Source organism: Mustela nivalis (assembly GCF_964662115.1).
Source record: "Mustela nivalis genome assembly, chromosome: 4".
NCBI lineage: Eukaryota > Metazoa > Chordata > Mammalia > Carnivora > Mustelidae > Mustela > Mustela nivalis.
Window position 1 is genome coordinate 144,515,436 of NC_139023.1, and position 14,155 is coordinate 144,529,590.

At 38.1% G+C, this 14,155-nt stretch overlaps 1 protein-coding gene across 6 annotated transcripts in view; it reads left to right on the top strand.

Annotated features, from left to right (window-relative positions):
- Window positions 1-14,155, top strand: part of SLC10A7 (solute carrier family 10 member 7) — a 251,975-nt gene that overhangs the window by 104,808 nt on the left and 133,012 nt on the right. For 2 of the 6 annotated variants that reach the window (XR_014311044.1, XR_014311045.1), the window contains exon 6: window positions 3,226-3,305. The exons of the other annotated variants lie outside the window; for them this stretch is intronic. The gene's annotated coding sequence lies outside the window, so the exon portion shown is untranslated. The remainder of the gene's footprint in view (window positions 1-3,225; window positions 3,306-14,155) is intronic. 6 annotated transcript variants of the gene reach the window in all.

The following is a 14,155-nucleotide window of genomic DNA, read 5'->3' on the forward strand; positions in this document are numbered from 1 at the left end:
AGATAACCCCTATGCTGTTATCATGTGAAGTTGACAAACAAGACTAGTAATAACCAAAATTACTACAGCATATCAGTAAAGATTACATCTGTAATTTATTCTTTTTTTTGTTGTTAAATTTTTATTTAATAGCCATTTGAGAGAGAGAGAGGGACAAAGAGAGCACAAGCAGGGGGAGAGGCAGAGAGAGAGAAAGAAGTTGACTCCCTGCTTAGCTGGTAGTCCAACATAGGGCTTGATCTCAGGACCTGGGGGTGAGACAAATGCAGATGCTTAACCATCTGAGCCACCCAGGCACCCCTCTTCAGTTTATTCTGACGGTGAATTCATCCTTTATAAAGGAAGTGCTTTCATATCTGAAGTTCACTCTAACAAAGAAGCAAAATATAGATGAGGATATTTTTATCTTTAATATATAAACAGTTCTTATAGATGAAGAGGAAGCAAAGACATATACCGAAGGAAAAATGAGCAAAGATCTTAAGCTGGACATTCACAGAGGAATAAACATGGATGAGCAATAAAATTATAAAATAAACTGATGATCATATCAGTGCAAATAAAAGTGAGATATTTTCCATCTGTGAAATCAGCAAAGTTTAACAAGATCGACTGATGGACAAGAATGGAAAGACTTAGAAATACACACTCTTGGTAGGTCTATAAATAAGATATGATCTCTGTAGATGGCAGTTTCACAATGTGGATCAAAACTGGAAATACTTAGAATAATAACAACAATAATAGCATCTATCAAAGCTACCATGGACTTGGTGCTGTGCCAAACACGTAGCCTGTATTGTATTTTTTATTTTCAATAACTGTTATTAGTCTTGTATTATAAATGAGGAAACTAGAACTAAAAAGAGTTGGATGATAACAGCTATTAAGTGATGAAGTCAAGATATGAACTTGTATCTTTCTAACTCCAGATTCCACAACAAAAACCACCATGTTATTTACCCTGTTCTTGGTGGATCAGTTGCACTTCTAGGAATTTGTGTTAAAAAGACAATTATTAAAAGCCTGAGTGGTACACATAAGAATGCTGCATACCTTTGTAGGTACTAAATCTCCATGCAGACTTACATGAAATGCAGTTTGGGCATATTCCAAGAGGTGAGCTAGACCCGAGACTATCAAGTAAATGTGGGAATCTGAAAAATGCCCTCTCAGTGAAAAGAGTATGAGAAAAACTCTTCCCGTTGGCCGTGATAAGTGATAGTGTTGTCTTAGGCTGAGAGTTGAATGGAAGAAAATGAGTCTCCTGTGAAAAATGGCACTCCAAGCCTGTGCTAAGGATGGTTGGAGAGTAAGAATCTATACCATTTTCATGGGGCCAGAAACTCTGAGCATAGAAATTAATATAACAACCAGTTCCAGACAAGAATTTCAGAGAGAATAAAGAGAGTAGCCAAGAATTTTTCAGAATTAGCAAAACATGAATTCCTAAATTGGAGAAGTTCACCAACTACAGTTGCAGCTACCACTAATAGTAATGGCAAACCCTTGTATACTGGTTACTTTGTGCCAGGTAATCTCCTAAGTGATATATATGCACACAAGCATGTACACACATACACACATACACATGCACACGCTCACACACTCAATTATAGATAGTTGCTATTGTCTCCATTTTTTTTTTTAGAGGAAAGTAAGGCACAAAGAGAAGTTACTAAATCTTCCCAAGATTATACAGCTAGTACATGGTCAAGCTCAGATTTGAGTCCAGATAATCTACTTCCCAAGTCTGTACTCTTAACTACTACACATTGTGCTCAAAGAGAGTATTTTCAAACTAACCACAGAGAAAAGGCAACTTTGCAAAAACAATAATTAGCCTGACAGCTGACTTCTCTAAGTCAGGAATATTGAAGCTGAGTTGTTCTTCTTCCTGTCCCCTTCCTGTCCTCTTCCCCTTCAATTCCTTATCTTTTCTTTAAAAATAATTTTGGTTCCCTTACCTCCCCTTGATGCAGCTGGAGTTGGGTGGCTTATGGGTCCATGACTGAGGAGGTGACTGGGACTGGGTCCTGGGAGGTGTGTAAGACCGAGGAGGTAGTCAGAGCTGACAGTGGCAGCGGGCTGGTTATATACAGGACATATGAGGAAATAAGTAAATTAAATATAATTAGTGTTCAAAAGTGATGAGGACATGTCAGAAGATGTCAGAAGCTTGAAGGGACTTGCACTGGCCAACTAGTATTCTCAAAGTATTTCACTTTGGCAACTAGTATTCTCAAAATATTTTAATTACAAAGGGAAAATAGTAATTTCACCAAGAAGAGACCTGGAAGACACCACCTCAACCAAGCGGTCAAAGTGAATATCCCCAGTAAAGGGGCAGATGGCCATCGTTGCCTCCTGATGTGATAACTGAAGGGTAGAGCATCATTTCTGTGGTGTTCCTATCAAAAATGCGTAACCTGAACTTAACCATGAGAACAGCACACACAAACCCAGACTCTCTGTGAAAGAAGTGGCCTGTACTCTTCAGAAATACCAAGATTATGGCAGGCAAGGAAAAAATAGGGAATTGTTCCAGATAAAGAGACATGACAATTAACTGTGAAACATTATTTTAGATTAGAAAAAGATTGGGAAAATTGGTGAAATTTTGGATGGGACAGTGGATTTGATGGTAGATGGTAGTATCATTATGCAGATAGTTTCCCAATTAAGCAGGTTTTACTGTGGTGGTGTAGAGGCAGGAAATACGCACTGACATGTTAATGGTTTAGCATGGCTGTAACTTACTCTCAGTTCTGTAGATAATGATTATAAGTGTGTGTTTATCCTTCTTTTATAGTGGTTGTACAGATGTAAATTTTTATTCCATTCCTGACAGGTCTACATAGCACTTAATTATACCCTTTAATCTAGTTTCTAAAAATGTTTCAGAAAGTTTATTTTGAGATAGTTTTTAGCTTAGTTGACCTTTGCATTCTCAACAAAAAGTGCAAATTCAGAGCACCCCAAATCGCAAATTCACTGCATTCATGTATTTTTTTGCTTACTAATTTTATGTAATTTCTTTTTGAATTAATATATTGTAAACATAGGTAACCAACGCCTTGGTGTTTATTTATAATAAGAAGAGACTAGTATTTAGAGTTCACAGACTTGGTTTCAGTCTCCAGTTCTGTTTCTCTCTGGCTGTGTACATTGGGATGAAAATCTTCATCTTTTTTTCTTTTTTTGTCATGGTTTCCTCATCCATAGGCAACTCAGGATTGTTGTCAGGAACAAACATGGAAACATGAGAAGCCTAAGCACAATTTCTGGCATGTAAGAGGCATGCAGTAAGTGTTACCTTCTCTCACTCCATTCTTTCTTCCTTCTCTCACAGAAGTATCCATGTAGGTCCCTTGGGCATAAAGAAATACAAAGCTTATTAATACTGGGCTGGAGGAAAAGGACTCCATCCCTGTCCTTTTGTTCTTATTTGGCTTCCCTCCGTGTGTCTGACTTTTGCCTTTATTTCTGTAAGTCATCCATCATCATCCAGAAGATGAACCGGGCCAGATGGTGATCCCAGTGTGAGGGGGTGGGGAGGATGGGAGTAGAGCACAGGGCAGATGAGGGGATTGCCAGAACACTAAAGGTTCCTAGGGGACCAGTAGCCAGTGGAAGTGAGGAATATTGAACAGGTCTTTCTAGCCTGAAGACTTTTACTCTCTGCTACTGAGTAGCTTGTGATCTGTAGGAAAAGTACTGATTGATCATGGCTGAATGACTGTCTGATGCTTCTCTCTGATTTGTTACTCAGCAACCCAATTTTAGCTATTCTGAGTCCTGGGGCCATTCAGTGCTTGTGATTTCTTTCCTTTCATTGATGACTTTGTATATTCTATGTTCTTTTTTGGGTGTTTTTCTTGTTGCTCACCTTCTTTACACTTTATGCATAAATATATATTCCCTGTCAACATACATTTTATGCATGTTAATTTTTACTTTTATTACATGTTAATTTATTTCTGTTTCTTTTGTCTTCTTTGTGGGTGAAATAAGTAAAGGTGGTCAAATGGTACAAACTTCCTGTTGAAAAAAACTAAAGAAAAAAATATGTATGTGCAAGGCCAGACTGGTAACATATATGTGTGTGGAAAGTAGGAGTTCTTATTGAAAACCTGTCCCTCCGTCTCTCTGTTATCACATCAGTCAGATGTGAACTCCAGTAAGTCCAGTGGGACCTGACGCTTAGCCTACTATTTTGGTTTTCCTGGAACCAAATTCCACAAATTTTTTTTTTTTTTTTACGATTAGTGTTCTGCTTTCTAGCAAGAGTTCAAGTGCTGAAAATCTGAGCCCATATCCTCAGTTCTATTCTGATTCCTACCACTGTGCTTTGCATCTAGTAGGTGTTCAGTAAATGTTTCAATAAGTATTGATTGTATCAGTGACTCAAAATAACCCCCTCAAAATTTTGCTTTCTATCCCAGATATTAATACTAAGCCTCGAAACGAGACTAGGATTGAGTGTGTGCCTCTGCTAGACCGCATGGTTACAGTCTTCCCACTCCCCTTCTGGCCGGTGCCCCATTTCACTGCTCTCCTTCCAAACAGTTTTCTTAAGTTTTTATTTAAATTCCAGTTAGTTAATGTATAGTGTAATATTAGTTTCAGGTGTACAATATAGTGGTTCCACACTTCCGTACATCACCCGGTGCTCATCACAGATGCACTCCTTAATCCTCGTTACCTCTTTCACACCCCCCCCCCCACCCACGCTCTGGTAACCATCAGTTTGTTCTCCGTAGTTAAGAGTTTCTTGGTTTACCTCTCCCTCTTGCCTTTTTCCTCTCTCCCTCCTTCTCTCTTTTTTTTTTTCCTTTGCTCATTTGTTTGGTTTCTTAAATTCCACATGTGAGTGGACTGACTTATTTGCCTTAGCATAATCTCTAACTTCATCCACGTCATTGCAAATGGAAAGATTTCATTCTTTTCTATGGCTCAGTAATATTCTATGGTAATTCTTGGTAGCATTGGCTATTGTAGATAAAATGCTGCTGTAAACTTCATGGATCCCTTTGAGTTAGTATTTTTGTATTCTTTGGGTAAATACCCAGCAGTGTGATAAGTAGATTGTAGGGTAGTTCTATTTTTAATTTTTTGAGCAACCTCCATACTGTTTTCCAGAGTGGCTGCTCCAGTTTGCATTCCCATCAACAGTGCAAGAGGGTTCCCCTTTCTCTGCATCCTCACTAACACCTGTTTTTTCTTGTGTTATTGATTTTAGCCATTCTGACAGGTATGAGGTGATATCTCATTGTAGTTATCATTTGCATTTCCCTGATGATAAGTGATATTGAGCATCTTTACATGTGTCCATTGGCCAGCTGTATGTCTTCTTTGGAAAATGTCTATTCCTGTCTTCTTCCCATTTTTAAATTAGGTTATTTGTTTTTTGGTATTGAGTTTTGTAAGCTCTTTATATATTTTGGATACCAACACTTCATCAGATATGTCCTTTATAAATATCTTCTCCCCTTGTAGATTGCCTATTGGTTTCATTGATTGTTTCCTTTCCTATGCAGAAGCTTTTTTCTTTTGATGTAGTCCCAATAGTTTATTGTTGCTTTTGTTTTCCTTGCCTCAGGAGGCATATTTAGAAAGAAGTTGCTATGGCCAATGTCAAAGAAGGAACTGCCTGTGTTCTCTTCTAGGATTTTTATGATTTCAGGTCTCACATTAAAGTCTTCACTACATTTTGAATTTATTTTTGTGTATGGTTTAAGAAAGTGATCCAGTTTCATTCTTTTGCATGTTGCTGTCCAGTTTTCCCAGCATCATTTGTTAAAGAGACTGTCTTTTTTCCATTGGATGTGCTTTACTGCTTTGTTGAAGATTATTTGACCATATAGTTCTGGGTTCATTTTAGGATTTTTTCTTCTGTTCTATTGATTTGTGTTTCTGTTTTTCTAAAAAGATTTTATTTATTCATTTGAGAGAGAGAGAGAGCAGGAGAAGGAGCAGAGGGAGAGGGATAAGCAAACTCCACGCTGAGCACAGAGCCCAGTGTGGGGCTTGATCCCACGACCCTGAGATGATGACCTGAGCCAAAATCAAGAGTCGGACACTTAACTACTGAGCCATCCAGGTGCTTCTGGTCCGTGTGTCTAAGTTTGTGCCAGTTCCATATGTTTTGATTATTTCAGCTTGTAATATAACTTGAAGTCCGAATTATGATGCCTCCAGCTTTGCTTTTCTTTTTCAAGGTTGCTTTGGCTATTTGGGATCTTTTTGTGGTTCCATACGAATTTTAGGATTATTTCTTTTAAATCTGTGAAAAATGCTGGTGATATTTTGATAGGAATTGCATTAAATGTTTAGATTGCTTTGGAAAGTATAGACATTTAACAATATTTGCTTTTCCAATCCATGAGCATAGGAAGTTTTCTTTTCTTTTTTTTTTTTTAAGATTTTATTTATTTATTTATTTATTTGACAGAGAGAAATCACAAGTAGATGGAGAGGCAGACAGAGAGAGACAGAGGGAAGCAAGCTCCCTGCTGAGCAGAGAGCCCGATGCGGGACTCGATCCCAGCACCCTGAGATCATGACCCGAGCTGAAGGCAGCGGCTTAAACCACTAGCCACCCAGGCGCCCCCATAGGAAGTTTTTCCATTTCTTTGTGTCATCTTCAGTTTCTTTCATCAGTGTTTTCTGGTTTTCGGTCTTTCACCTCTTTGGTTAGATTTATTCCTAGATATCTTAATATTTTTGGTGCAACTATAAATGGAATTGATTCCTTTATTTCTTTCTGCTTCTTCATTATTGGTGTAAAGAAATGCAACACATTTCTGTCCATTGATTTGGTATCCTGTGACTTTACTGAATTTGTTTATCAGTTCTAGCAGTGTTTTGATGGAATCTTCTAGGTTTTCTATGTAGAGTGTCATATCATCTGCAGACAGTGAGTTTGACTTCTTCCTTGCTGATCTGGATGCCTTTTATTTCTTTTTGTTGTCTGATTGCCATGACTAGGACTTCTAGTACTATGTTAAGTACATGTGGTGAGAGCAGAAATCTCTGTAGTGTTCCTGACCTTATGGGAAAAGTTCTCAATTTTTCCTCATTGAGGATGTTATTAGCTGTGGTTTTTGAAACAGCTGTTTCAGTCTTCAGCCCTTATAGCACTATGCCTCCTCAATATGCTCTAATCAAATCTCCCTCACACTCACACTACTAAGAACTTAATTCAGTTCTTGTCAAGGTTACCAGTCATCTCCATCTGTCCAAAGCCAGTGATGGTTTCTTTGTTCTTGTCTTGCTCAAACACTTGGGAGTAGTAGACACAATTGATCACACCCTCTTTAAAACATGTTTTCTTCTTCATTTCTGTGATACGTCTCTCTCCTGGGATTCCATCTACTTTGCCAACCACCCCTTTGCAGTTTCCTGTGTGGGTTCTTTGCTCTGCTTAACTTCTAAATGTTAGAGTGTCTCAGTGCTTGGTCATGGGTCCTGGTCTTTTCTCTGTTTACAGTAACTCCCCTAGGAAAGTTCATCCAATTCCATGGTTGTTTTGTATTGTTTTGGTTTTTTTTGTTGTTGTTGGGGGGGGGCATAAGGCAGAGAGAGGGAGGGAGAGAGAATCTCAAGCAGACTCCACGTTGAATATGGAGCCCAACATGGGGTTTGATCTCTTGACCCTGAGATCATGACCTGGACCAAAATCAAGAGTTAGACGCTTAACCAACTGAGCCATCCAGGAGCCCCCAATTCCATGGTTTTATGTAACATCAAAATTCATCAACTACCAAACTGATATCTTTAAATCTAACTTCTTCCCCAAATGCCAGGCTCATATATACCAAAAGGCCTATTTGATATCTCATCTTGGATATCTAATAAAAGTCTCAAATTTATTGTATGCAAAATAGAATTCTTTTTTTAAAAATTTTTTATTTGTTAAATTTATTTGACAGATTATTTATTTGACAGATCACAAATAGGCAGAGAGGCAGGCAGAGAGAGAGGAAGGGAAACAGGTTCCCCACTGAACAGAGAGCCTGACTCGGGGCTTGATCTCAGGACCCATGACCCGAGCCAAAGGCAGAGGCTTTAACCCACTGAGCTACCCAGGTGCCCACAACATAGAATTCTTGATCTCTCTTCCCATCCTTAGATTGCGTCTCCCTCAGTTTTTCTCATTTCAGTAAATGGCTCTACTCATTTGAATATAAGACTATTTCTGGATTTCTTTCACCATCTCCCTCTCCCCATATCTAACTTATCAGTAAATCCCACGGGATCTACTTTCAAAATATATCTTGAGTTCATCAACTTCTCTTCATCTTCACTGTCACTACTCAAATACCAGATGCCATCATTTCTTGTCTCCCACCCTATAAATTATTCCCTAATCAGTCTTGCCTGCTTCTATTCTGATTTCCCTAAAATTCTGACTTGACTCATCAGCTAAAGTCATCTTTTTAGAATATAAACCTCACGTTGTATTATCATACTCTCTCCTGACTCTTCCCTAGTTTTAAAACATCTGGTGTCTTCTGTTGCTCTTAGAAGAAAATGTATGGCTTCATTATCCCAACCCACAGCGTCCTCTTAGCTAGCCCTATCATCCTCATCTCCACCCAATACCACACCGCATACTCAGCACACTCCAGCAATACAAAGTTTCTCTCCTCAAACACACCAAGGCTGTTTTTCCTTAGTACCTTTGTACTAGTCCTCCCTTCTGTCTGGAACATTCTGGGCTTCACTGGATTGGCTCCTTCTTATCACACAGATGTCTCCTGAAATGCTCCCCTCTTCAATGGCCTTCCATAAGTACCTCCCCAATACTTTCTCTGAACAAATTTTACAAAGTCATATTTATCCCTCTTGTCTTTTGTTTGTTTGTTTTAAAGATTTTATTTGTTTATTTGACAGACAGAGATCACAAGTAGGCAGAGAGGCAGGTGGGGGTGGGGGCGGGAAGTAGGCTCCCTGCTGAGCAGAGAGCCCGATGCGGCATTCAATCCCAGGACCCTGGGATCATGACCTGGGCCAAAGGCAGAGGCTTAACCCACTGAGCCATCCAGGCGCCCCCGCATCTTGTCTTTTGACATCACCCAGACATTCTTTTCTGAAGAAGATTAATTCTAGCATGCTGTGGTCCATAAAGCTGTTTCTTATTATATCAAATCAAAGGGCTTCTTGATCACTGGTCCAAAGCTTGTCTACTTTTCTTAAAACAAATGTTCCACTGCTGTTATGAACAGTGTAATTTTGTATAGATTCTCCTTTGGAGTTTCTGATTTTCTTTTTTTTTTTTTTAATTTTTTAAATTAACATATAATGTATTATTAGCCCCAGGGGTACAGGTCTGTGAATCACCAGGTTTACACACTTCACAGCACTCACCTTATAGCACATACCCTCCCCAATGTCCATAATCCCACCACCCTCTCCCTACCTCCCTTCCGCTGGCAACCCTCAGTTTGTTTTGTGAGATTAAGAGTCACTTATGGTTTATCTCCCTCCCAATCCCATCTTGTTTCATTTATTCTTTTCCTACCCCCAAATCCCCCATGTTGCATCTCCACTTCCTCATATCAAGGAGATCATATGATAGTTGTCTTTCTCCGATTGACTTATTTCACTAAGCATAATACCGTCTAGTTCCATCCATGTCGTCGCAAATGGCAAGATCTCATTTCTTTTGATGGCTGCATAGTATTCCATTGTATATATATACCACATCTTCTTGATCCATTCATCTGTTGATGGACATCTAGGTTCTTTCCATAGTTTGGCTATTGTGGACATTGCTGCTATAAACATTCAGGTGCACGTGCCCCTTCGGATCACTACATTTGTATCTTTAGGGTAAATACCCAGTAGTGCAATTGCTGGGTCATAGGGTATCTCTATTTTCAACTTTTTGAGGAACCTCCATGCTGTTTTCCAGAGTGGTTGCACCAGCTTGCATTCCCACCAACAGTGTAGGAGGGTTCTCCTTTCTCCGCATCCTCACCAGCATCTGTCATTTCCTGACTTGTTAATTTTAGCCATTCTGACTGGTGTGAGGTGGTATCTCATTGTGGTTTGATCTTAATTTGTCTTCTTCGACTTCTTTTGTGATAAAGAATCTTTTTGATACTTCTTCTCTTACTGTACTTTAAACAGAAAGAAATAAAATATTTAAGTTTTAATGGATGCCACATATTCATTGTGTGTGTTTGTGTGTGTGTGTGTTTGTGTGTGTGTGTGTGTGTGTGTGTGTGTGTAATTATATGTAACTATTACTTTTGTTCCATGAAAGGAAGGTGTATGCTGAATGATCTCCAAAGGCTGAAGGAGCCCTAAGACCAAAGAGAAAGGCCAGCAATTCTAACTTGATGAGAAATGGTTTATTAAGGGGATTTATGGACAGAAGCCTGTATTGGGTGGTTATAAGACGAGTAGATCTCCATCATCCCACCTCCCTTAGGACCTATTTTTATAGCTCTAGAGACTGGGAATACTGAGGGACCACTCAAGAGGACAATCTTTAAGAGTAGGTACATGTCAAGTTATATCTCCAGGGAAGATTAAGGACATTATGAGCCAAGGATGTGCTTAAGGATATGGTAAACAAAAGGAAAAAAGTAGTTAGGGATTGAGCAGGAAGAGGGTCTTAGACATGAAGGTTTCAGGCCACAGAATAGTCATCATGGCAGATTTGTCTAAAATGACATTAGTGTGGTTCACACAACCTTTTTTCACAAGGCTCTTCCTTATATCCTAATTGCTATTTCATTGCCAAAATAAATATCATATTATGTAAAGAGATATATCTATCTTCTTTCCAGCAGAGAGTAGAGTCTTTTTTTTTTTTTTTAAATTGAGGGTGTAGAAGAAGAGGTAATAATTCCCAGGTATTTGCTCATGTACACACATATTCACATGTTTCCAGAAATTTCAAGGTGCTATGAGGAGAACAGCTCCTGTGTTCTGCAGTATGATGTTGCAGACAATAACAATGCTCTGTCAATAACACTTGAACACTTGTGACATTTATGCATCTGCACTGCCCGAAGAGCTAACTCTGCTTAAACTCTGGTCCCCAGAGTCTCTGGCCAAAATGAACAACTTTTTCTGTTATTGCTTTATCCAGTTTTTTTTTTTTTTCCATCTTTAGTTTCCACTTTTATTTTGTATTGTTAAATTATACTCCAGAGAATTCTTAAAGGTGTTTCTTCCACTGCCCTGCTTTGATGGTACCCCAGATCTACTCTCTATACAAGGACTACAAACATCCATGCCTTACTGCAGTCTTTTATTTGCTTTTGAGCCAACCTACAGACTTCAGTGGTTTCAATATCACTTAGGATGAGTGGACCGGCCATCCTGAAGGACTCCTTTTGAGTGATGTCCTTTTCTGACTTGAAGTTCATGAGTGGTATTACTGAGAAGCTCTATTAAGCAGGGTGTAAAGGAATGGTCAAGCTGTCCAATTGCTGAAAATCCTGGACTCTTGTGCTGTGCAGATTCTTCAGGCACTGAAGACTGGAGCATAGTCATGCTGTTTTCCAACTAAAGCTTATAGTCCCACGGCAAAGACAGAAGAGTTACCTGTGGTCAATTGTATATGTTTTTGGGATTGTGTTTCGAAAGCAGATCTATTTTACATTGAATTTCCTGGAAGACTTCTTTGTTGCTTTGTAGTTGAAGTTGGAAGAAATTCTCAGATGTCTAAAAACTTTTCTGACATTATTTTAGTTGACAAATAGTGTACCAGTGGTCCTGTTTTTAAATGAGTATTATTTAATCCACATTAAACCATCTTTGAGTTCTTACATGAGTCTAAACTTTATTAAAGTCAAAAGTAATGTTTAGGGAGGATAAAATCATAAATATGATTCATAAATACTTTAAAAATCAACAGTAGAGCTCCTAGTTGAATAGAAATCTCACTTAGAATTGTACTTTATCTTTGAAAGAAAAACTTCTGGGATTAAGAGTAAACCAGTTTTAGAAAAGAAATCAAATATTATGGAATTTGAAAATCTAATTTGACATATATTAGATTAATGCCCTGTAAAATCCTAGAGTCTGAATTCAGTTTATGGAGTGTTTGACTTAATTCTCATATTTCTTTTTCTCATTTTCCCTTTGTTATTTCTGTTTAAATCTTGGTGACTTTTCCTTGTATGGGTTTAAACTTGTCGTACTGAATTCTAAAGGAGCAGGCCCCTCCCTGCCTTTTTTCAGTTAACTTTTGAGGAAGCAATGGTCAGGAATTTGTGTGGGTGTTTGAAATTACTCTTTTTATGAATATATAATCCCACAATTTCACCAATGTACATATTTTTTGCTTGCAAATAAGTAGGGATTTAAAAATTGGGCACATAAAGAGCAAGGTTGATAAAGGCCTTTTCATATATTTGTATCCCTAATATGTTTTTATTTTTTAAAAATATGCTGCAGCTGATTGAACTAAATTTGATTTTGACTTGTGCCACACAACTATAATTCCGTCAAAAACATGTCAATATGCAATATATTTAAGGTGATGTCAGCAACAATTCCTTCTTTATTTAGAGTAATGTAATCTGAAACTATCAACCTTTTCTACTTTCATGAGCTTTGACTTTCATACCATAATGCATGAAATAATGCATTTTATTTAAAGCTTTTGGTAAAATGTCCATCACTGGAGGGAAAATTTTTATTTAAATATGTTCCTTCCATTGAAATTGGCTTTTCCACCAATATCTTTGTTTCTTTCAATATCCTAAGCCCCTTGAGTTGCTTTGGCCAAATTAGTTATCTCCTCACTTAAAATTTAACATAATGATCCCTCTTTGTGGCCAAAGAATTGAACTAATCAGGGTGTTTAGGGTGGGGAAGAAGATATCCAATGATATCACAGCTATTTAGCTCATTGATTCTCCTCAGATAGACATGATTATGTAGCAGGTGGGCTAGAAAGAAGAAGGAATAATATTGGAAGTATGTGGAGAGAAAAAACTTTGTAGTTTGACCGATAATCAGAGAAGAATGACTAGTGGCTTGAATTCAAGGGCCAATGTGGCTTACTTTTATAAGGATATCATACTGATTTTTATGAATGTTAAGTTCTGTAAAGTCCAAATTGAGCAAAGAAAAATGAATTGCATACATAATTATCTACAAATGGGGGGGCCTTAGCAGTTAAAAAATACATTGAAATATTGAATAACCAAAGTAGAAACCCTCTTGTAATAAGAAATTTGTGCTGTGCATTTTACATACTCTCGTTATTTTTGGTTTTTCACTTGATATTACATGTTAGCACCAGAGAGCATGTCTGCCATTAGTATTGTTGGGGGCAAAGATATATTAGCACCTGACTCCACATCACTCACAGACAGCCATGTTTATTTATTTGTGGAGTGAATTGTTCTATCTCTTACGTGCATTCATTATGACAAGTGCTATTATGGGAAAGGAGGTACAAAATTTAATCAGATGAAAAACCTACCCTGATTGAGCTTCTGCTTTATTTTATTTATTTATTTTTTAAAAAGATTTTATTTATTTATTTGACAGAGAGAGAAAGATCACAAGCAGGCAGACAGGCAAGCAGAGAGAGAGGGGGAAGCAGGCTGTCCTCCAAGCAGAGAGCCCGATGCGGGGCTCTGTCCCAGGACCCTGGGATCATGACCTGAGCCGAAGGCAGAGGCTTAACCTACCGAGCCACCCAGGTGCCCCGAGCTTCTACTTTAAAAAGAGATACGTGTGCACATAAATATATGAAATTTAAGGGAGTAGAAACTGTGTGCTTTAATAGGGAAGTATGTACATGAGGGACAGGTGACATGGTAACAAGGAGTGAGAACTCAGATTTGGGGGAAGATAGAAATGGTCAGGTAGGGCTTCATGGAAGAAGTAGAACTGTTGATCAGAGAACATGATGTCTTTTAAACATTTCTGATAGCTGAACAAAGTTCAAGTATATCTAATAAGGCATGGCTTTTGAAAAATAGAGATTATTCATTTTATTCTTATGAATAAGAATATGGGGGAATGTGATTCTGTGGATAAGAAAAGGGACTTAGAAGGATGATGTCTTTGAATCTTCTGCAGGTCCTCCATATTTTCATTTGTTCATATTTATTGTATTTGTACATGGTGGGCTCTATAAGCTCTCTAAATAGGTATTGTTAAAAATAAAGTTATA